We start from the raw sequence: 26,150 nt of genomic DNA on the forward strand, positions 1-26,150 counted from the left end.
CAAAAAAGGAAAGTTTTATCAAAAATTAAAATCTTCCTTTTAACTACAAATAAGGAAAGATATCAAATCTTTCACTTAATCTTTTGTAGAAAGTTATAAAAAAGGAAAGATTTAAATTTTAAACTCTCTCTTTTAAAATCATGATATCCACATAAGAAAAGATTTTAAATAAAATCCATTTTATTTTCGAGTGGCCGACCACCTAAGATTGGTATCCAAGCTTTGGTCGGCCACCTTAAATTGGCTCCACCCTTGGCTTTGGCAGGCCCTAGCTTGGGCTCCAAGCTAGCTCGGCCGACCACCTAAGGGTGGGTAAAAAGTGGGTATGTGGTGTGTATAATTCTCTATATACAAGAGGCTACGATAGGGATCGAGAGGAGGAATTGGTTTTGGTCTCCCGATGAAAATAAGCTTCCCGTGTTCGCCTCGAACACCCAACTTAATTTCATCAATAATAATTCATACCACTAAAAAATTATTATTGAACTACCGCACCAATCCCAAATTATATTTTGGGCTCCTTCTTATTATGAGTGTGTTAGTCTCCCTGTGTTTAAGATGTCGGATGCCCACTAGTTAATTGAGTTACTGACAACTCATTTTAATTAATGTCTTAGTCCAAGAGTAGTACCACTCAACCTTATCATCATGTCGGACTAAGTCCACCTGCAGGGTTTAACATGACAATCCTTATGAGCTCCTCTTGGGGACATTATCAACCTAGATTACTAGGACATAGTTTCCTTCTATAATCAACAACACACACTATAAGTAATATCATTTCCCAACTTATCGGACCTATTGATTTATCGAGCTAAATCTCACCCTTTGATAAGTCAAAGAAATAAATACTAAATATATGTGCTTGTTATTATATTAGGATTAAGAGAACACACTTCTATAATAACTAAGGTCTTGTTCGTTTATTAAGTCAGTATAAAAAGAACTTACCTTAAATGGTCCTACTCAATACACTCAAAGCGTACTAGTGTAATTTATTAGTCAAGATAAACTAATACTTAATTACACTACAACTATTCCAACGGTTTGTTCCTTTCCATCTTAGTTGTGAGCAATTGTTTATAATTTATAAAGAACTGATAACATGATTTTCTGTGTGTGACACCACACACCATGTTATTTACAATATAAATCAATTGAATAACTACAATTAGTAAATAAATGTAAACATTTGACTAATATGATTCTTTTATTTCAAAAATAGATGTTTACAAAAAGCTAGGCTTTTAGTATACACTCTAACAATTCCCCACTTATACTAAAAGACTAAGCTGTCATATCTGCTGCCATACATCTGATTCTCATCCCCTCCACATGCCGATCAAAAGCTTTCACCGGAAGGGCCTTAGTGAAAGGATCTGTTAGGTTATCTGCTGATGCAATCTTGGAGACAACAACTTCTCCTCGCTTGATAATGTCTCGTATCAGGTGGTACTTGCACTCTATATGCTTACTCACCTTATGGGCTCATGGTTCCTTCGAGTTTGCAACTGCACCGCTATTATCACAATAAATTGTGATGATTTTGGGCAAGTCAGGAATCACATCTAAGTCCATTAGGAAGGTCCTAAGCCATACAGCTTCTTTGGCTGCCTCAGAGGCTACCATATACTCAGCTTCCATGGTTGAGTCTGAAAGGCATTTCTACTTAACACTCCTCCATGCAATGGCTCCACCTCCTAAAGTAAACACATAGCCTGATGTAGACTTACTATTGTCCCTATCTGATTGGAAGTCTGAATCCGTGTAACCCACAGGGAGCATATCATCTACTTGGTAAACTAGCATATAATCTCTAGTCCTTCTCAGGTACTTCAATATATGCTTTACAACAATCCAATGTTCTTGTCCAGGGTTACTTTGATATCTTCTAACCATGCCTATGGCAAAATAGATATCCGGTCTCGTACACAGCATTGCATACATTAGGCTTCCCACAGCCGAAGCATAAGGAATTGCCTTCATGTCCTCTATCTCCTTTGATGTCTTCGGAGACATCTCTTTAGATAAATCTACTCCATGCCTAAAAGGTAAGAAACCTTTCTTGGAGTTTTGCATGCTAGAACGAGCAAGGATTGTATCTATATATGATGCTTGAGATAGACACAACATCCTTTTCTTACGATCCCTTATGACTTTGATCCCAAGAATGTGTGTACATTCTCCTAAGTCCTTCATATCGAATTGTTTGGACAACCATACCCTCACGTCTGATAACACTTTGACATTGTTGCCAATTAACAAAATATCATCTACGTATAGTACAAGAAATACCACCACGTTTCCGTTACACTTCTTATATACACAATACTCATCCGACACTGAATAAATCCATATGACTGGATTACTTCATTAAACCGGATGTTCCAAGATCTTGAAGCTTGCTTCAATCCATAAATGGACCGATTGAGCTTGCACACTAGATGCTCTTTACCTTTTTCAATGAATCTCTCTGGTTGCTTCATATGAATGTTTTCTTCAAGACTTCCGTTAAGGAAAGCTGTCTTAACATCCATTTGCCAAACCTCATAATCCATATGAGCGGCAATGGATAAAAGTATCCGGATAGACTTAAGCATAGCTACCGGTGAAAAAATTTTCTCATAATCGAATCCCTCTTTCTGAGTATACCCTTTCGCAACAAGCCTTGCTTTGAAGGTTTCTACCTTCCCATATATCCCTCTTTTCCTTTTGTAGATCCACTTGCATCCAACGGATTTTACACCGTTTGGTGGTTCTACAAGCTCCCAGACCTTATTAGAATACATAGATTCTATTTCAGAATTCATTGCCTTTTGCCAAGATACTGCATCTTTATCTTGGAGTGCTTCGTCATATGTTCGGGGATCAGGTTCATGTTTACCTAGGATCAAATCCGAAGATTCTCCCAAAAATATGAATTTTTCAGGTTGTCTCACAACCCCCACTACGACGAGGCACTGTATGTAACTGTACATCATTTGTGACACGTGTTGCAGTCTCTTGTGGTACTTCATCTTGTACTGTTGGTACTAAAGTAGGCGTGCCCTCTCTTATTTCTTCTAGAATAATTTCACTCATGGGCTTATGGTTCATTTCATAATCTTCCTCTAAAAATCGAGCATTGGTGCTAACAATGATCTTCTGATTTTTAGGATTATAAAACAAACCACCTTTCGTTCCCTTAGGATATCCCACAAACAGACAAACTTCTGTACGTGATTCCAACTTGTCAGTATCTCCCTTCAGCACATGTGTTGGACTACCCGATATCCGGATATGATTCAAACTAGGCTTACGCCCATTCCACAATTCCATGGGAATAGAAGGAACTGTTTTAGAAGGTACTATATTCAGAATGTACACTGTTGTTTCTAGAGCATATCCCCAAAATGAATTTGGTAATTCTGAATAACTCATCATCGATCTAACTATTTCCATAAGAGTCCTATTCCTTCGTTCTGCCACACTATTCTGTTGGGGTGTACCAGGTGCAGACAATTGGGATTGGATCCTGACTTCTGATAAGTAATTCCTAAACTGTCCAAAAAGGTATTCGCCACCACGATTAGACCGTAGTGTCTTGATACTTTTACCGAGACGTTTCTCCACATCATCCCTGTATCCTTTGAACTTATCAAAGCATTCAGACTTGCAGTGCATCAAGTAAATGTATCTGTATCTTGAATAATCATCTATAAAGGAGACAAAGTATTCATAACAACCTCTTTCCTGGATAGACATAGGACCACACAAATCAGAATGAACCAGTTCTAACACATCTTTGGCTCTATACCCCTTGGCCTTAAAAGGTCTCTTGGTCATTTTACCTTCCAAGCAAGATTCACAGGTTGGAAAGTTTTCAAACTCTAATGAACCCAAGAGTCCATCGACTATAAGCCTTTGAATCCTACTTAAGTTAATATGACCAAGCATTAGATGCCAAAGATATGTTTGGTTCATTTCCGAAGGTTCTTTTATCTTATTCGAGTTAGAAGATATGTTATTAATTTTCATTTATTGCTTTATGGGAGAAATTGGATTTAAAGTATATAAATTGCCAACCAATGCACCAGAACATATAATAACCCTATTTCTCTTTATAACCACATTATTTTTAAAAGAAACATAATATCCATCCAAATACAGTTTAGAAACTGAAATTAAATTCTTTCTGAAACTGGGTACATAAAGACAATTTCTTAAAACCAAACTTATATTCCTATCAAACGATAAGTAGACATCTCCCACTGCAACATCCGCCACCTTAGTAGCATTGCCCATGTAGACGGTTATTTCTCCTTCAAATAGTCGTCGGGTTTCCTGGAACCCCTGGAAAGAGTTGCAAACATGATCAGTGGCTCCCGTATATACACACCAGGTGCTGGTAGATAACACCGCTAAACATGTTTCAACTACTAGAGAATGAGATATACCTCTATTGTTCTCTTTCCTACGAGGGCAGTCAGCCTTCCAATGTCCAGCCTGCTTGCAGATGAAGCACTTGCCCTTCAGCTTCTTCATTCTAGCTTTTGGTCCTGTACCTAGAGGTTTATTCACCTTTTTTGCTGAAACAACCCGTTTCTTCTTCTTCTTGCCTTTCGACTTAGAAGTAGAACTATTTTCAGCATAGTGAAACAGAGATTTTTGACGAAATAGCCCTTCTGCTGCCTGAAGTTTTGTCAGTAGTTCCGCCAATGAATACATCCTTTTATTCATATTATAGTTCAGGCGAAAATGCTCAAAACTTCTGGGTAGCGTTTGGAGAATAATATCGATCTGGGTTTCCCCATCGATTTCACCTCCAAGGATTTGTATTTCGTTCAAATAAGTCATCATCTTTAGGATATGATTCCTTACGGGAGTCCCCTCTGTCATGGTGGTTGCCATTAATTTTCTCATAGCTTCTTGCCTAGTGGTCCGATCCTGGTAACCAAAGAGATCCTTGAGATTGTTCATTATATCACAAGTCGTTGGTAAATCCTGATGCTGATGTTGCAGCACATTTGACATTGAAGCCAAAATGTAACTGTAACGACCCACCTTCTACTACTAGGCTGTAAGGTCGAATCGCTACAGTTATGCTGTGCTATACTGTGCGGAAAACTGGGCTAATTAAAGTTTTACTAATCATCTGATTAATGTTAACTCTGACACTAACATTCCGGGTGTACCTTGGAGTTGTACACTTGCTAGGGGAGATAGCCTATGCCTCCCGAATGACCTGCTAGCTGTAATCAGGCATTTCAATCGATCCACAGATCGATTGGCTGTCGGATCGATCACGGGATCGATCCAGCTTGATACTGGCACGGTAGAGGTCTCTGGATCGGTCGGCTGCAGAAGCTTTCTCTTCGCCAGACTGGATCGGTCGGCAGACCGATCCAGGTGTGGCTGGATCGGTCGGCAGACCGATCCAGGTATGGCTGGATTGGTCGGCTGACCGATCCAGACACCCGAAACACCTGGAACTCGCTACTGTATCGTGCCGGATCGGTCGGCTAACCGATCCAGGAGGATACAGTAGCATACTGTATCTGTCTGGATCGGTCGGCTGATCGATCCAGCGTCTGGAGACCGATCAGGGTCTGATTTCACCCGGGGAATCTGATTTCAGCACTTTGGCGTGCCAAAACCCCACACAACATCTAACTAATGCATCATAAACTATTCTAACAACATGTAATAACATTTTAACGACATAAACTAGAAATCTAACTTAACATAGGGCATAGTTTAGGAATTCATGGCAACACACAACTAAAAGTGCTTAGAACATGAAACCAAAACCAATAAATAAAATGCTGAAGTAAATGCTAAAAGTCTAATGCTCAATTTGCTACGTCCCCTAAGGACCTTTGATTCTAGTTCCATACACACCCACCATCTTTGCATTGCCCTCCAGCTTCCTCTGCTAGTCCATTTTCCTTTTACCTGTATCTGCAGTATAAGGAAAATAGTATCTGTAAGCCAAAAAGCTTAGTAAGAAACCATCTACCTCACAAAATCATGCATTCGATGCAGTATGCTTTTAAATCTTGCTATTTGAAAACATGCACTGAACTTACTAAGACATGGTATACTGAAATCATAAGGCATAACATATAAGCATGGCATAAGCACTGAATCATGGCAAAGCAACCAAATGAACACTGAACTGAATATAGTCTAAACTAACTGAAACTGAATCTGTAACTGGAAACAAACTCAACTAGCATAACTGATTTTGAGTTTTGAAATCTAATACATAATAAGTGAAAATACTAAACATGCTGTTGGGCCCGGCAACTGTACTTGCTGTGCGCGCATCCCTACTAGATCCGGGGTTGCAAGTCCCGAATTTAGCAGGGTTGTCTAGGCTATCTGAACCTAGGGACGACTGTGGGAGTCCAACCCAATGGATATCTAATCCAGTACAGTGCCACTGAAAATAAAATACTGATATCTATAGCTAACTGATATAACATGCTGTTTCTAGGTTATCTGAACCTAGAGCTAGGTTGTCTGAACCTAGAGGCGACTGTGGGAGCCCACCCATTGGACCGTAGTCCCATACAGCTAAAATAAACTGATTTACCATTTTAAACGCTTCTCATGCATTTAACTGTAGTATTAAAATGCCTAAGTTGCATTTTTACGGATCTAGTTATTTTATCGAACACTTAGTGTGCCCCAACTTTCCTCTTTATTAGGGAGACCACCTTTAGGCACCCGACAACGTCTACAACCCCAACTGAAGAGGGTAGGCGTGTCCGGCCTATCTAAAGGTGCTCAACTAAATCCCTAAATCTGAGAGGAGGGTTAAAACACCCTACATGTCCACAAAATCTGCATATTACTAATCTAATGCATAGAAAATCCCAAACGGAGCTATTATACTGCAGGTGAGGGGTTTCTTACCTCTTGATCGTAATTTCTTACGATTCTATTCGCTAGAGTTCCGGTGGAGGTGATCCTCTCGACGATCCGATCACGTCTTCGCGTTCCTCTCGCGGAGAAGAACCTCTTTCGTGTTGGAGTCGTCGCCGGAAGGTGAACCGATGGACCTTGGGCTTGGTGTGCCGTGCATGAGGAAGAGGAGAAGAAGAGGGGCGCCGGCGTGAGGGTTTGAGAGGGGAAGGTGCCGAACCAAAATCAAAATAACCCAACTCCAACTTAAGTTTATTATTTATATTAAGTGGTTTAATGAACCCAACTCTAATATAAATATATTTGGTTCTCCTTTCTTTCAGCACGGCCCTGCTGGGTTCACCGGTTACTAAACTTGTCCGTAAACCATAGGTCTCGGGTTCGATTCCCGCCTAAGCTATTTTACGGTTCTAATTATTTTTGCTACTTCCGCTACTCGAAAAATTTCGGAAAAATATCTAAAAATTTCAGAAAAATCATACTATATTTCTAAAACAGTTTTGAGAATTTTCGGGCTTTACAATCCCCCATACCTTATAAAAAGTTCGTCCCCGAACTTAAAACAATTCTGGGTACTTCTGTCTCATGCTGGCCTCTGTCTCCCAAGTCGCCTCTGCTGCTGTGTGATTTTGCCAGCTGACTTTGACTAATGGTACTTCCTTGTTCCGTAATTTCTTTACTGCTCGGTCTATTATCTGAATAGGCCGACTGTCATAGCTGAGATCATCACGGACCTGTACCAACTGGGGCTCCATCACCTGGGTGGCGTCTGGGATATGCTTCTTCAGCATGGAGACATGAAATACGTTGTGGACAGCCGACATCTCCTGAGGTAGCTCTAGCTCATATGCTACCTTGCCCACTCTTTTCGTGATAAGGTATGGTCCCACATATCTGGGAGCTAGCTTGCCCTTCTTCCCAAAACGCATGACTCCCTTCATGGGAGCTACTCTGAGGAAAACTGTCTCCCCAACTGAAAACTCTAGGGGTCTGCGCCGCGTATCAGCATAGCTCTTCTGGCGGCTCTGAGCTGTCTCTATCCTCTGGCGGATCTGCTGTATGGCTATTGTGGTATCTGCCACTAGATCTGTTTGAAGCTCTAGCTCCTTCTGTTCACCACTCTCAAACCAACAGATTGGTGATCTGCACCTCCGCCCATAGAGTGCCTCATAAGGTGCCATGCCGATAGTGGCCTGATAACTGTTGTTGTATGCAAATTCTGCTAAGCTCAGATATTTGCACCAACTTCCCTTGAAGTCTAGGGCACACGCTCGGAGCATATCTTCGAGTATCTGATTTACTCGCTTCGTGTGACCATCTGTCTGAGGATGGAAGGCTGTGCTGAATTTCAATTTGGTGCCCAATCTTGTTGTACACACTCCCGAAGTGTGATGTGACTCTGTCTGAAATAATGGTTCGTGGGACTCCATGTAGTCGACAATCTCCTGAAGATACAACTGAGCTAGCTTCTCCATGGAGTAGGATATCTTGATAGCTAAAAGTGGGCTGATTTAGTCAACTGTCGACTATTACCCGGATGGCATCAAAACCATTCGTGGTTCGGTAGCCCCACCATGAAGTCCATCGAGATATCCTCCCACTTCCATTCTCGAATCTGATAGGCTGCAGAACTCCTCTCTGGTGTTTTGCCTTGACCCTCGGCAGGTGAGGCAGATGCTAACATATCTGGCGATGTCTCGCTTCATCCCGGGCCACCAAACGTTTCTTCAGTCTTGATACATTTTGGTGGAGCCTGGATGCATCGCATAGGGAGTCCTGTGAGCCTCATCTAAAATCTGTCTCCGTAGCTCCTCCTGATCTGGAACACAGAGTCTATCACCAAAATACAACACCCCGCTATCGGACACTCTGAATTCTCTACTTTCTGATTCTGTTAGCTCTTGCTTGATTTTCTGAATTTCAGGGTCCTGGTCCTGAGCTGACTGAATATCACCAAGCAAGGTAGACTCTAAGGTCATAGTAGAGAGCTGTCCGACGATGAGTTCGAGACCAAAATCCGCGATCTCCTTCTGTAGGGGTGGTGACATGGCTGCTAGAGATAATAAGGTAGCGCTGAATTTTCTGCTAAGTGCATCTGCTACCCTATTGGCTTTCCCTGGGTGGTAGAGGATGTCTATGTCATAATCTTTGACTAGCTCTAGCCACCTGCGCTGTCGCATATTCAGATCCTTCTGAGTGAAGAAGTACTTCAGACTCTGATGATCTGTATACACTCTGCACTGAGCTCCATACAAGTAATGTCTCCAAATTTTGAGAGCGAACACTACTGCTGCAAGCTCAAGATCATGAGTAGGGTAGTTCTTCTCATAATCCTTGAGTTGTCTGGAGGCATAGGCGATTACCTTGCCATCTTGCATCAGCACTGCTCCTAATCCCAATTTAGAGGCGTCACTATATATATCAAAGCTATCTGTGGTAAAGCTCGAATAGGTGCACTAGTCAATCTCCTCTTGAGTTCACTGAAGCTGTAATCCTCGTCCACCGAAATTTCTTGTTCTTCCTGGTGAGAGTGGGGAGGCTATCCGGAGAAGTCCTCTACAAACTTTCAGAATATCCTCGCTAATCCCGAAGCTCCCGATCTCATGCTCCTAGGTCTCCTCCATTTACCGCTTCTATCTTGGGATCTACCATAATACCATCCTTTGAGATTACGTGACCGTGAAGGACACTGATTTAGCCAAACTCACATTTCGTGAACTTGGCGTATAGTCGGTTCTCAAAGGGTCCGCAATACTAGTTTCAGGTGCTCGAGTGTTCTTCCTGAGTTCCCGAGTAGATAAGAATGTCATCGATAAACACAATAACAAACTTATCTAAATACTCCCTAAATCCCTGCTCATGAGATCCATGAATGTAGTCGGAGCATTTGTCACGCCAAAAGGCATGACTACGAACTCGTAATGTCCGAATCTGGTCACTGCTGTCTTCGATATATCACCCTCCTTGACTCGACTTGGTGATATCCCGATCCGAGGTCAATTTTGAGAACTACTGCTCCCTTTAATTGGTCGAACAGTCATCTATTCGGGAAGAGGATACTGTTCTTGATCGTGACTGATTCAAGGCTCGTAGTCTATACATAGCCGCATGCTTCCATCCTTCTTCTTCACGAATAGCACAAGGCGCCCCCATGGTGAGTGACTAGGGCGATGAAGCCTTGTCAAGTAGCTCCTCATGAAGTTCCTTCGATTCTGAGCCATGCAGAGGCGCTTTGGATATAGGATTGGTGCCGGGAAAGAGCTCTATCTCAAATTCAATCTCCCCGACCGTGCTAGGCCCGTAACTCTTCGTGGAAGACCAGAACATACAACCGGACCTCTAGCTGGTCCTCGCCATGGTCGGTATTGACTACATGTGCTAGGTACCCCGTACATCCCGAATCAACCTCGTGCCTTCATAGTTGAGAGAAATTTTCGGCTTTTCTCTTTGGCTCTCCGATGTACTCGAACTGTTCCGGGTTGGAATACGACTTTCTATTTACGGCACTCTATGGAAGCATATTTGATCGTAAAGTCCATCCCAAGGATGACGTCGAGTCATCATTTCCAGGATCGGATCACGAAGAGTTCCCCTCGCTATAATGACCGGCACCGCCCGAGCCGGCGTGGATGCCATGACCTCTCCGAAGGTAGTGCCGCTTAAACCGACCACCGAGCCTCTGGGGTATTTCTAATTTCTCGGAGAACACCCGGCTATATATGAATGGGTTGCCCCAAGATCAAATAGAACAGTAGCACTATGCTGAAAAATGCTAATCGACTGTGACGACTGCCGAGGCATTTGCTACGCCCTCCGTGAGTGAGTAGATCCTCGCTCGCCATAGCCGGAGGGGCTTCTAGTCGGCCCTGGCCGATAAGTGGACCTTCTAGAGCGCCTGCATCTGATGTAACTGAGCCGGCGGCCTGCATCTGGATCTGCTGTGGCCGAGGAAGACCGGTCTTGTTCGGCCACCTTGGCCATGTGCCCTTCTTGTCAAGATTCAAGCATCCTCGTGTGCCCTTGCGACAAACCCCGGTGGAATTTTCCACAAGTGGCACACTTTGGATAACTGGGTCGCTTGCTAGATGGTCCTCCTTTGAGTCACTCCCGATTTGCGCTTGCTGTTGGAGTTTAGAGCTGTGGCCTTGCTGCTTTTGAGTGTGAGAGTTTCCTTGGCCCTGGACTCGAGGAGGCTTGCTTCACGCCTACGCCGCTCGTAATGCTCGTGGTCAAGGCACTACTCACTAACTCCTCCGTGGTTTGTGGCCTATGTATGCCACCACCACGTTCACCGCTATCTCGGCCTCAGATCTTGAGCATCAACCTGATCCGTTCCTTTTCCGTGTCGACTAGCTCCGGGCATAGACGAGCCAACCTGTTGAATTTCTTCACGGCCTCACTGAGAGGTTGCCTGCCGAAACTCGATGAACTCGTCATAGTGGCGGTTTGTAACCCGCATATGAAAGAACTCCTCAAAGAATTCTTTCTCAAAGTCGACCCATGTCATCCGGTTCACTGGGCTTCGTTCGATTCTTTCCGACCACATGCGTGCGTCTCAGCTGAAGGAGGCACACTTCACCTTCTCGTGTTCGGGCCAATCTAAGCTCCATCGTGCTCTCCAGTGTTTTGAACCAGCTTGTGCATCCCATGGTTCACTAGCGCCGAGAAGTTCTCTGCTTGACTCACGCCACCGGATCGATAGGCTTCCTTCTTGGCTCACCGGACCGCTGCCGATCCCGTGCCGGTGTTGGCGTAGGTCGAGTGGAACCTCTAAGACTTCGGAGTCGTCGGGTTCGGTTGTGGGGGTGCTCTGCCGATTAGCCTTTAAGGTGGCTATTTCGTTCTTTATTCGCTAGTTGTGAATCGAGCCACTAACGTAGAAGGTCCGGAGGAGGCACCGAATCGCCGCCTCGGGGCTCAGAGCTAGTGCCCTTCTCAAGGGCGCCCTCGCCATTTCTAAAGACATAGAGAACATAGGTATAACTAACACTATCACGGTTATCTATACTGATATCATGTTTAAACTATCACATACTAACAAGCGGTAGGTATATAAACATGAACTGTAATAATAAACAAGAAGCATAAATAAAGTAGAGGTGTTCTTACTTGGAAGCTGCAGGTACAATGCTGATGTGTGTGTAGGAGTATGGAACACCGCTCGATACCACTCTGTAACGACCCACCTACTAGGTCTGTAAGGTCGAATCGCTACAGTTATCTGTGCTATACTGTGCGGAAAACTGGGCTAATTAAAGTTTTACTAATCATCTGATTAATGTTAACTCTGACACTAACATTCCGGGTGTACCTTGGAGTTGTACACTTGCTAGGGGAGATAGCCTATGCCTCCCGAATGACCCGCTAGCAGTAATCAGGCATTTCAATCGATCCACGATCGATATCGCTTGACGATCACGGATCGATCCAAATTGACATCGCACGGTAGAGGTCTCGATCGGTCGGCGGACCGATCCAAAAGCTTCCTCTTCTTCTTCTAGAGTGCCTGAACGGTCCGCAGACCGATCCGGTGTACTGTCGTTATCTAGCCGATCCATATCTCCGATCGGCCGACCTGGAAATCTCCTGGTGGCTACTGTCTCGTGATGGATCGGTCGGCTAACCGATCCAGGAGGACACAGTAGCATACTGTACCTGGCTGGATCGGTCGGCTGACCGATCCAGTGACACGGCCAGGCCTCGGTCTGGAGACCGATCAGGGTCTGATTTCACCCGGGGAATCTGATTTCAGCACTTTGGCGTGCCAAAACCCCACACAACATCTAACTAATGCATCATAAACTATTCTAACAACATGTAATAACATTTTAACGACATAAACTAGAAATCTAACTTAACATAGGGCATAGTTTAGGAATTCATGGCAACACACAACTAAAAGTGCTTAGAACATGAAACCAAAACCAATAAATAAAATGCTGAAGTAAATGCTAAAAGTCTAATGCTCAATTTGCTACGTCCCCTAAGGACCTTTGATTCCAGTTCCATACACACCCACCATCTTTGCATTGCCCTCCAGCTTCCTCTGCTAGTCCATTTTCCTTTTACCTGTATCTGCAGTATAAGGAAAATAGTATCTGTAAGCCAAAAGCTTAGTAAGAAACCATCTACCTCACAAAATCATGCATTAGATGCAGTATGCTTTTAAATCATGCTATTTGAAAACATGCACTGAACTTACTAAAACATGGTATACTGAAATCATAAGGCATAACATATAAGCATGGCATAAGCACTGAATCATGGCAAAGCAACCAAATAAACACTGAACTGAATATAGGCTAAACTAACTGAAACTAAATCTGTAACTGGAAACAAACTCAACTAGCATAATTGATTTTGAGTTTTGAAATCTAATACATAATAAGTGAAAATACTAAACATGCTGTTGGGCCCGGCAACTGTACTTGCTGTGCGCGCATCCCTACTAGACCCGGGGTTGCAAGTCCCGAATTTAGCAGGGTTGTCTAGGCTATCTGAACCTAGGGACGACTGTGGGAGTCCAACCCAATGGATATCTAATCCAGTACAGTGCCACTGAAAATAAAATACTGATATCTATAGCTAACTGATATAACATGCTGTTTCTAGGTTATCTGAACCTAGAGCTAGGTTGTCTGAACCTAGAGGCGACTGTGGGAGCCCACCCATTGGACCGTAGTCCCATACAGCTAAAATAAACTGATTTACCATTTTAAACGCTTCTCATGCATTTAACTGTAGTATTAAAATGCCTAAGTTGCATTTTTACGGATCTAGTTATTTTATCGAACACTTAGTGTGCCCCAACTTTCCTCTTTATTAGGGAGACCACCTTTAGGCACCCGACAACGTCTACAACCCCAACTGAAGAGGGTAGGCGTGTCCGGCCTATCTAAAGGTGCTCAACTAAATCCCTAAATCTGAGAGGAGGGTTAAAACACCCTACATGTCCACAAAATCTGCATATTACTAATCTAATGCATAGAAAATCCCAAACGGAGCTATTATACTGCAGGTGAGGGGTTTCTTACCTCTTGATCGTAATTTCTTACGATTCTATTCGCTAGAGTTCCGGTGGAGGTGATCCTCTCGACGATCCGATCACGTCTTCGCGTTCCTCTCGCGGAGAAGAACCTCTTTCGTGTTGGAGTCGTCGCCGGAAGGTGAACCGATGGACCTTGGGCTTGGTGTGCCGTGCATGAGGAAGAGGAGAAGAAGAGGGGCGCCGGCGTGAGGGTTTGAGAGGGGAAGGTGCCGAACCAAAATCAAAATAACCCAACTCCAACTTAAGTTTATTATTTATATTAAGTGGTTTAATGAACCTAACTCTAATATAAATATATTTGATTCTCCTTTCTTTCAGCACGGCCCTGCTGGGTTCACCGGTTACTAAACTTATCCGTAAACCATAGGTCTCAGGTTCGATTCCCGCCTAAGCTATTTTACGGTTCTAATTATTTTTGCTACTTCCGCTACTCGGAAAATTCCGGAAAAATATCTAAAAATTCCAGAAAAATCATACTATATTTCTAAAACAGTTTTGAGAATTTTCGGGCTTTACAATCCCCCATACCTTATAAAAAGTTCATCCCCGAACTTAAAATAATTCTGGGTACTTCTGTCTCATGCTGGCCTCTATCTCCCAAGTCGCCTCTGCTGCTGTGTGATTTTGCCAGCTGACTTTGACTAATGGTACTTCCTTGTTCCGTAATTTCTTTACTGCTCGGTCTATTATCTGAATAGGCCGACTGTCATAGCTGAGATCATCACGGACCTGTACCAACTGGGGCTCCATCACCTGGGTGGCGTCTGGGATATGCTTCTTCAGCATGGAGACATGAAATACGTTGTGGACAGCCGACATCTCCTGAGGTAGCTCTAGCTCATATGCTACCTTGCCCACTCTTTTCGTGATAAGGTATGGTCCCACATATCTGGGAACTAGCTTGCCCTTCTTCCCAAAACGCATGACTCCCTTCATGGGAGCTACTCTGAGGAAAACTGTCTCCCCAACTGAAAACTCTAGGGGTCTGCACCGCGTATCAGCATAGCTCTTCTGGCGGCTCTGAGCTGTCTCTATCCTCTGGCGGATCTGCTGTATGGCTGCTGTGGTATCTGCCACTAGATCTGTTTGAAGCTCTAGCTCCTTCTGTTCACCACTCTCAAACCAACAGATTGGTGATCTGCACCTCCGCCCATAGAGTGCCTCATAAGGTGCCATGCCGATAGTGGCCTGATAACTGTTGTTGTATGCAAATTCTGCTAAGCTCAGATATTTGCACCAACTTCCCTTGAAGTCTAGGGCACACGCTCGGAGCATATCTTCGAGTATCTGATTTACTCGCTTCGTGTGACCATCTGTCTGAGGATGGAAGGCTGTGCTGAATTTCAATTTGGTGCCCAATGCTGACTGTACACACTCCCAGAAGTGTGATGTGAATCTGCTGTCTCTGTCTGAAATAATGGTTCGTGGGACTCCATGTAGTCTGACAATCTCCTGAAGATACAACTGAGCTAGCTTCTCCATGGAGTAGGATATCTTGATAGCTAAAAAGTGGGCTGATTTAGTCAACCTGTCGACTATTACCCAGATGGCATCAAAACCATTCGTGGTTCTGGGTAGCCCCACTATGAAGTCCATCGAGATATCCTCCCACTTCCATTCTGGAATCTGTATAGGCTGCAGAACTCCTCCTGGTCGCTGATGTTCTGCCTTGACCCTCTGACAGGTGAGGCAGATGCTAACATATCTGGCGATGTCTCGCTTCATCCCGGGCCACCAAAAACGTTTCTTCAGGTCTTGATACATTTTGGTGGAGCCTGGATGCATCGCATAGGGAGTCCTGTGAGCCTCATCTAAAATCTGTCTCCGTAGCTCCTCCTGATCTGGAACACAGAGTCTGTCACCAAAATACAACACCCCGCTATCGGACACTCTGAATTCTCCACTTCCTGATTCTGCTAGCCCTTGCTTGATTTTCTGAATTTCAGGGTCCTGCTCCTGAGCTGACTGAATATCACCAAGCAAGGTAGACTCTAAGGTCATAGTAGAGAGCTGTCCGACGATGAGTTCGAGACCAAAATCCGCGATCTCCTTCTGTAGGGGTGGTGACATGGCTGCTAGAGATAATAAGGTAGCGCTGAATTTTCTGCTAAGTGCATCTGCTACCCTATTGGCTTTCCCTGGGTGGTAGAGGATGTCTATGTCATAATCTTTGACTAGCTCTAGCCACCTGCGCTGTCGCATATTCAGATCCTTCTGAGTGAAGAAGTACTTCAGACTCTGATGATCTGTATACACTCTGCACTGAGCTCCATACAAGTAATGTCTCCAAATTTTGAGAGCGAACACTATTGCTGCAAGCTCAAGATCATGAGTAGGGTAGTTCTTCTCCTTGAGTTGTCTGGAGGCATAGGCGATTACCTTGCCATCTTGCATCAGCACTGCTCCTAATCCCAATTTAGAGGCGTCACTATATATATCGAAGCTGTCTGTATTTTCTGGAAGTGTCGAATAGGTGCACTAGTCAATCTCCTCTTGAGTTCACTGAAGCTGTTCTCGCAATCCTCTGTCCACTGAAATTTCTTCTGTGAGTGGGGAGGCTATCTGGAGAAGTCCTCTACAAACTTTCAGTAATATCCTCGCTAATCCCGAAGCTCCGATCTCACCGTTCCTAGGTCTCCTCCGCCATTTATCGCTTCTATCTTGCTGGGATCTACCATAATACCATCCTTTGAGATTACGTGACCCGGGAAGGACACTGATTTAGCCAAAACTCACATTTCGTGAACTTGGCTAGTTCTGCTGAAGGGTCCGCAATACTAGTTTCAGTGCTCCGAGTGTTCTTCCCGAGTTCTGAGTAGATAAGAATGTCATCGATAAACACAATAACAAACTTATCTAAATACTCCCTGAATACCCTGTTCATGAGATCCATGAATGTAGCTGGAGCATTTGTCACGCCAAAAGGCATGACTACGAACTCGTAATGTCCATATCTGGTCCTGAATGCTGTCTTCGATATATCACCCTCCTTGACTCGACTTGGTGATATCCTGATCCGAGGTCAATTTTTGAGAACACTGCTGCTCCCTTTAATTGGTCGAAAAGGTCATCTATTCTGGGAAGAGGATACCTGTTCTTGATCGTGACCTGATTCAGTGCTCGTAGTCTATACATAGCCGCATGCTTCCATCCTTCTTCTTCACGAATAGCAGGCGCTCCCATGGTGAGTGACTAGGCGTATGAAGCCCTTGTCAAGTAGCTCCTCAAAGTTCTTGTACTCTGCTGGAGCCATGCGGTGGGCGCTTTGGATATAGGATTGGTGCGGGAAAGAGCTCTATCTCAAATTCAATCTCCATGACTGGTGCTAGGCCTGGTAACTCTTCAGGGACTACTGGTAGTCACATACAACTCGGACCTCTGCTAGCTGTTGGTCCTCGTCATGGCCGGTATTGACTACATGTGCTAGGTACCCGTACATCCCGAATCCATCAACTTCGTGCCTTCATAGTTGAGAGAAATTTTCTGGCTTTTGGCTCTCCGATGTACTCGAACTGTGCTTCGGCTTCGACTTCTGTTTACGGCACTCTATGGAAGCACCGTATTTGATCGTAAAGTCCATCCCAAGGATGACGTCGTAGTCGGTCATTTCCAGCAGGATCGGATCACGGAAGAGTTCCTGTCTGCTATAATGACCTGCACCGCTCGAGCCAGTGCGTGGATGCCATGACCTCTCCCGAAGGTAGTGCCGTCGAAACCGACCACCGAGTACCTCTGGGGTATTTCTAATTTCTCGGAGAACACCCTGGCTATATATGAATGGGTTGCCCCAAGATCAAATAGAACAGTAGCACTATACTGAAAAATGCTAATCTGACCTGTGACGACTGTCGAGGCATTTGCTACGTCCTCTCTGGTGAGTGAGTAGATCCTCGCATTCGCCATAGCTGGAGGGGCTTCTAGTCGGCCCTGGCCGATAAGTGGACCTTCTAGAGCGGCTGCATCTGATGTAATCGAGCTGGCAGGCCTGCATACTGAATCTGCTGTGGCTGAGGAAGACCGGTCTTGTTCGGGCACTGCTTGGCCATGTGCCCTTCTTGTCCACATTCAAAGCATCCTCGTGTGCCCTTGCGACAAACCCCTGGGTGGAATTTCCCACAAGTGGCACACTTTGGATAACTGGGTCGCTTGCTAGATGGTCCTCCTTTTGAGTCACTCCCTGATTTGCGCTTGCTGTTGGAGTTCCCTTTCCAGTTAGAGCTGTGGCCTTGCTGTTTTTGAGTGTGAGAGTTTCCTTGGCCCTTGGACTCGAGGAGGCTTGCTCACCGCTTCATGCTGTTCTGTAATGCTCCGTGGTCAAGGCACTACTCACTAACTCCTCCGTGGTTTGTGGCCTATGTATGCCACCAGCCACGTTCACTGCTATCTCTGGCCTCGGCATCTTGAGCATCCAACGAATCCGTTCCTTTTCCGTGCTGACTAGCTCTGGGCATAGACGAGCCAACCTGTTGAATTTCTTCACGGCTTCCTCAATCGAGAGGTTGCCCTGCCGAAACTCCGTGAACTCGTCATAGTGGCGGTTTGTAACCCGCATATGAAAGAACTCCTCAAAGAATTCTTTCTCAAAGTCGGCCCATGTCATCCGGTTCACTGGGCGCTTTCTTTCCCACCACATGCGTGCGTCTCCTGTCAGGCCGAAGGAGGCACACTTCACCTTCTCGTGTTACGGCCAGTCCAGAAGCTCCATCGGCTCTCCAGTGTTTTGAACCCGGCTTGTGCATCCCATGGTTCACTAGCGCTGAGAAGTTCTCGGCTTGACTCACTGCCACTGGATCGGATAGGCTTCCTTTCTTGGCTCATCTCTGGGGCTACTGGTGCGGATCTGGTGCTATAGGCTGGAGTGGTGGAACCTCTAAGACTTCGGAGTCGTCAGGTTCGGTGTGACTGTGGGGGTGCTCTCTGATTAGCCTTTAAGGTGGCTATTTCTGTTGCTGTTGCTGTAACTGAGCCACTAACGCTGTAAGGTCTGGAGGAGGCACTGAACTGCCTGCCTCTTGCTGGGGCTCAGTAGCTAGTGCCCTTCTCGCTGGGCGTCCTCGTGCCATTTCTAAAGACATAGAGAACATAGGTATAACTAACACTATCACAGTTATCTAACTACTGATATCATGTTTAAACTATCACATACTAACAAGCAGTAGGTATATAAACATGAACTGTAATAATAAACAAGAAGCATAAATAAAGTAGAGGTGTTCTTACTTGGAAGCTGCAGGTACAATGCTGATGTGTGTGTAGGAGTATGGAACACTGCTCTGATACCACTCTGTAACGACCCACCTTCTACTACTAGGCTGTAAGGTCGAATCGCTACAGTTATGCTGTGCTATACTGTGCGGAAAACTGGGCTAATTAAAGTTTTACTAATCATCTGATTAATGTTAACTCTGACACTAACATTCCGGGTGTACCTTGGAGTTGTACACTTGCTAGGGGAGATAGCCTATGCCTCCCGAATGACCTGCTAGCTGTAATCAGGCATTTCAATCGATCCACAGATCGATTGGCTGTCGGATCGATCACGGGATCGATCCAGCTTGATACTGGCACGGTAGAGGTCTCTGGATCGGTCGGCGGACCGATCCAAAAGCTTCCTCTTCTTCTTTCGCTTCTGTACGCACCTGGAACGGTCTGCAGACCGATCCAGGTGTGGCCTGATCGGTCGCTACGACCGATCCAGGTATGTCTGGATCGGTCGGCTGACCGATCCAGGCACCTGGAAATCTCCTGGTGGCTACTGTCTCGTGCTGGATCGGTCGGCTAACCGATCCAGGAGGATACAGTAGCATACTGGATCCGTCTGGATCGATCTAGTGACACGGCCAGGCCCTGATCGGTCTGGAGACCGATCAGGGTCTGATTTCACCCGGGGAATCTGATTTCAGCACTTTGGCGTGCCAAAACCCCACACAACATCTAACTAATGCATCATAAACTATTCTAACAACATGTAATAACATTTTAACGACATAAACTAGAAATCTAACTTAACATAGGGCATAGTTTAGGAATTCATGGCAACACACAACTAAAAGTGCTTAGAACATGAAACCAAAACCAATAAATAAAATGCTGAAGTAAATGCTAAAAGTCTAATGCTCAATTTGCTACGTCCCCTAAGGACCTTTGATTCCAGCCCATACACACCCACCATCTTTGCATTGCCCTCCAACTTCCTCTGCTAGTCCATTTTCCTTTATCTGCAGTATAAGGAAAAATAGTATCTGTAAGCTTAAAGCTTAGTAAGAAATCATCTACCTCACAAAATCATGCATTCGATGCAGTATGCTTTTAAATCATGCTATTTGAAAATATGTACTGAACTTACTAAGACATGGTATACTGAAATCATAAGGCATAACATATAAGCATGGCATAAGCACTGAATCATGGCAAAGCAACCAAATGAACACTGAACTGAATATAGGCTAAACTAACTGAAACTGAATCTGTAACTGGAAACAAACTCAACTAGCATAACTGATTTTGAGTTTTGAAATCTAATACATAATAAGTGAAAATACTAAACATGCTGTTGGGCCCGGCAACTGTACTTGCTGTGCGCGCATCCCTACTAGATCCGGGGTTGCAAGTCCCGAATTTAGCAGGGTTGTCTAGGCTATCTGAACCTAGGGACGACTGTGGGAGTCCAACCCAATGGATATCTAATCCAGTACAGTGCCACTGATATCTATAGCTAACTGATATAACATGCTGTTTCTAGGTTATCTGAACCTAGAGCTAGGTTGTCTGAACCTAGAGGCGACTGTGGGAGCCCACCCATTGGACCGTAGTCCCATACAGCTAAAATAAACTGATTTACCATTTTAAACGCTTCTCATGCATTTAACTGTAGTATTAAAATGCCTAAGTTGCATTTTTACGGATCTAGTTATTTTATCGAACACTTAGTGTGCCCCAACTTTCCTCTTTATTAGGGAGACCACCTTTAGGCACCCGACAACGTCTACAACCCCAACTGAAGAGGGTAGGCGTGTCCGGCCTATCTAAAGGTGCTCAACTAAATCCCTAAATCTGAGAGGAGGGTTAAAACACCCTACATGTCCACAAAATCTGCATATTACTAATCTAATGCATAGAAAATCCCAAACGGAGCTATTATACTGCAGGTGAGGGGTTTCTTACCTCTTGATCGTAATTTCTTACGATTCTATTCGCTAGAGTTCCGGTGGAGGTGATCCTCTCGACGATCCGATCACGTCTTCGCGTTCCTCTCGCGGAGAAGAACCTCTTTCGTGTTGGAGTCGTCGCCGGAAGGTGAACCGATGGACCTTGGGCTTGGTGTGCCGTGCATGAGGAAGAGGAGAAGAAGAGGGGCGCCGGCGTGAGGGTTTGAGAGGGGAAGGTGCCGAACCAAAATCAAAATAACCCAACTCCAACTTAAGTTTATTATTTATATTAAGTGGTTTAATGAACCCAACTCTAATATAAATATATTTGGTTCTCCTTTCTTTCAGCACGGCCCTGCTGGGTTCACCGGTTACTAAACTTATCCGTAAACCATAGGTCTCGGGTTCGATTCCCGCCTAAGCTATTTTACGGTTCTAATTATTTTTGCTACTTCCGCTACTCGGAAAATTCCGGAAAAATATCTAAAAATTCCAGAAAAATCATACTATATTTCTAAAACAGTTTTGAGAATTTTTGGACTTTACAGTAACACCGCGCCATCTCATCTGCCTTAACCCATTTCCTATGATACTCAATCTCCTCTTGAGTAGATTCACCATTAGGCACATTAGGGCAAACCTCTGACAGTACAAACTTATAGCCCTTAGCAGTTAGAACAATGTCCAGGTTTCTTTTGCAATCTATATAGTTGGGACCAGTAAGTTTGTTCTCTTTCAGTATAATGGCCAGTGGTTTGAAAGTCATCCTAAGAATCACAAAATCTTTGGTCAAGACTCTAAATTTAGAATAATATTAATTCCTCAAACAATACTATTTAAATTTACCAACACCTCAAAACACCGTGAGTTTTGCATGCCATGTTAGTGTGGATGTATACAAATTCAACATTTGTAAGAGGAGAGTCTTACCCATTAATTTTATTATCTTGTCATCCTAACTTTATGATAAATAAAATTAATAGTTGGTTTTTCTTTGGTCACGCAAAAAAATAGCAGTGACTCTGTTGGGGAGGATACTATTGAATGTGTCTAAGTGTATACCATTACTTGATACTTAGTCCATTAAATAGGATTATGCCCCTTCAGTTGGAGAAGATCACACGCTCCTAAATAATTTCCTATAACCATCCATAAAGGAAGTTTGATCTAGTGATCCACAACAAACCCATCCATTGTGGAGGGAGGCGCTCAGAGCCAACACGCAAGCTTGTTGCATCACTTACAAATCAGTAATGGAGACTGTAGAATTTATTTAAAAACCCCTCTCCCACTTAGTTATTTAAGGTGAGGAATTTTAACCTAGTAAGCACACATCACACATATCACAGTAAATAAAAGCAATAAATATGGAAATTAATTTTCCAACTATTATGGCCTTTTCCATCACTGTCCTTCGCTTGCTGCCAGCCCTAGGGTTCATGTCGTCGGGTCCATCGAGCTTCCTTTTTTGCTGTTCCTCTGGTCCTCCAATAGCACCACGCCTCGCAAGGATACGATCCGCGATAAAAATAGAATTTTACATATATCGACCTTATATTCCCGAGGGAATGCACATCAGGTCTAGATCGAACATAAATGTAAAATCCTAGGGCTAATACAGCTCATGCTGTATTAGTTAAATACAATCATGCACACACAATAAAATGCCCTTGACATGTCCAAGGGTCCAATCACACACAACATCTATAAGCCTGTAACGACCCAATTTTCCTCATTAGGAGTTCTAAAAGTTCTTAACAATATTTAGAAATACTTTAGAAAAATTCTAGAGATTTTTAGAAATTTTTAGAGTATTTTTATACAATTTTTGGAGGTCGTTTGGTATTTTTACTAAACGAAAGAAGTTTCGACAAAAAAATGTCCAAGCCAAGTTTCGAACCCGAAACCTCTGGCCGAACCAAGCTTTAAGCGAGTCCGGCTGACCAAGTGTGCAAGCAGTCATTGTTGATTAAAAGAAGAGAGAAATGTATTTAAGTAGTAGAAGTTAATAAGGGGAAATAATAGGAAGAAAATGGTTGCAGCCAAGATTCGAACCCACGAGCCAAGCCTTAACCCATGCGCGGCTGACCAAGTGTTCACGCGGCCGGTTTTGTTTAGAATAGGTAGCAAAATTATTTAACAAGTTAATAGAACACCTAGTTATAAAAAGGGGAACTTAGGTATTAACCCTAACTCCCGAATTCTTTCTCTCCTTCTCCCCTTTCTCTCACGCGCGGCGCGTCGGCGTTCCTGTTCTCGGGTGAAGGCGCAACGGGGAGCTGGGGTTTCTCCGGCGGTCGGCCAAAGAGGATTTCCATGAGCTCTTCTCAGACCCAAGCTCCTCTCGTCAAGAAGGATCTGTAGGCACAGAAGATCTGCTCCTCTCGTCAAGAAGGAACCCTAGAAGTTTTCCTTCAGTAGTGAGCCCAAGAACGCAAGTAAGTTGCTACTCACCTGCGATAGGATAGCTTCAAAGTTTATTTCTTGTTCCTTTTCTTGTTCTCGAAGCTTTGGATGAAACCTAAGGCTGTGTTGTTGCCGATTGATGGAACATGAGATGATTTGATTTCTTCCCGTGAGGTTCCTATTTTGGATTGAGGGATTCTGTGATGATCTTGCTTCATTTCGTGTTCCTATGAGGTTCTCGTTTTGATTTGTGTCTTCCTTGATGTTATTGATTCAGTTGGGGATTCTTAATGGATTCCTGCAAGAATTTGGATGTTGTAAATTTTCTCTTTGCTTTGTTTCAGATTCGAGAGATGTTGTTTATAATTGGTGATTGTTTGCTTTCCTATGTGGTTTTGATTCACGGATTAATTGGTTTCCCCAAGTTTTCTTGCACTATCCTTCAAAAGGTTTCTCCGAAGGAGGTTGGGCTTTTACCAGAGTGGTATAGATTTGATGATTTAGGTAGGGATTTATGATGTTTTGCTTCTTCCTATTGTTTCCGAATGTTTTGGAGCATATCATTGATAGATTAAGGTTTGATTAGAGAAGTTTTTTTTATTGCCTCTGATTAGTGGACTGATTGCTGATGGAAATAAGACCTAGGGATGGAGATGTATGTTTTTGTTATTGGTTCTGAAAATTTGGATTAGGTTTATGGGGACTAAGTTTTGATTAATGGCGTACTGTTGGAATTTTCTCTAATGCTGTCGTACACAGATTTTTGATAGAATTAGACCTAAGAATGAGGATGTTGTGCTCTTTGTTGTTGATTGTGGTATTCTTGAGTTTATGTTGAGTATTATCGAGTCTGCGATTGTTTATTCAGTTGTAGGTAGTAACAATAAGAGATCGTTGCGGGTTTTGATCTTGTTTTATCTACAGGTTCTACTCTTGTTAATGGGTAGTGTGACTATGCATTTGTTTTGGAATGCTGTTCTTTTGTGAGGTCTGATCGTTGCAGGTTTTTGGAATTGGGTTTACCAATTTGAGGTATTTTTCTACTCTCCTGGATATGCTCAGATTCTAAGAAGGTTTCCTTGTGTTTTTGTGCAGAGCACTATCTGGATTTCAATTGAAGTTCTTATGAAAATGTATGCCCTGTGGTTTATGGGAGTTTATTTTCCTTTGTTTTCTTTATGCGAGTAAAGTTATGGATTAATTAGAGTTCCTTTATTTGTTATGGGAAGGATTCTGTGCAGGAATTGTAGATAAAGGTTGGTTGGTGTTAGGTTGTTGTTGTTTCCTTATGGATAGATTGTGATGTGGTGTTTTTCGTATTAAATGCTATTTCATTACTTCCTCAACATGTTTTGTGGTATAAGCACTGTTTAGATTTAGGTAGTTTACTGTTATAGATTGTTTAATTATATGTTAGAAGTATTAAAAGATAACAAGTATTTTACTTTTATCAGTGGCACTGTATCGGACTCTCAGTTGTCCTTGGGTTGGGCTCCCATAGTCGTCCCTAGGTTTAGATAACCTAGTATGTAGGACTCTCAGTTGTCCTTGGGCTGGGCTCCCATAGTCGTCCCTAGGTTTAGATAACCTAGTAAACCCTACTAGATTCGGGACCAACTATCTCGGGTCTAGTTGGGGATGCGCGCATAGCAAGTACAGTTGACGGACCCAAGAAGAAAGTTGATTATTATTTTGAAGTATTATAAGTATAAGTTTTTGAACAACCAAAATAAGTTTCACATAAGTATAAAGTATTAAAGGATAAGTTTTAAACAAGTGAGATAAAAGAATAAGTTTAGAACAAATGAATTAAGTTTCACTTTGTTTTAAAATCAGCAAGTTTAGTTTTCTTTTATGCTAGCATGTTATTTAGATTAGCTTACTGTTCTTTGCTATTAGAAGAGCATGAGTAGCTTTACATGTTTAGCATTTCAATATGTTTGTTTCTTTTACTAGTAGATGAGCATGAGTAGTTTTCCTTTTGAGCATTCAGTTTTAGTTTTCAGTATATTCACATGCATATCGAGATTTTGTGAGTTAGATAGCGCTTACTAAGCATTTTTCTTATAGATTGCATTTCCTCTTACTGCAGATAAAGGAAAGAAAAAGATTTAGCAAAGGAAGGCGACAAGGTGGCGCGGATGGTGTGTGATGCCAGGACTATGGAAGTCTTGGGACTTAGTTTAAGAATTTGTTAGATTAATTCTGTATATAGGTTGATAAGAAAATTTAAGCTGTATTTTATTTTGTTTCCACTATTCATTACTTGCATGATTTGATTTTATTAAACTGCGTGGTGATGTTATTTCTTTTGTGTGTTTGATATATGTTCCAGCCACCTGTGGCTGATGTATATTATGTTTGTATCTCAGTTTAAGGTCACCGGTACAGGGGAGACTCAGTCGAAATTTTTCGGTAGAGACTCCTCGTGATTTCTATCATACCGGTTAAGTAGAGTTAGTAGTTAAGTAACGGTCACCCTTAAAGTATAGTAGTAGTAAGAAGGGTGGTCGTTACAAAGTCATAATAGTTGGAGCCTGCAATCACAGAGTTAGCATATCCTACTATTATCCTGCCTAAATTATGTATGACATGTGCATAATTAAATTGAAAACCAAATACACAGAGGCAAACCCTAG

Source organism: Zingiber officinale, chromosome 2A (genome assembly GCF_018446385.1).
Source record: "Zingiber officinale cultivar Zhangliang chromosome 2A, Zo_v1.1, whole genome shotgun sequence".
Lineage (NCBI taxonomy): Eukaryota > Viridiplantae > Streptophyta > Magnoliopsida > Zingiberales > Zingiberaceae > Zingiber > Zingiber officinale.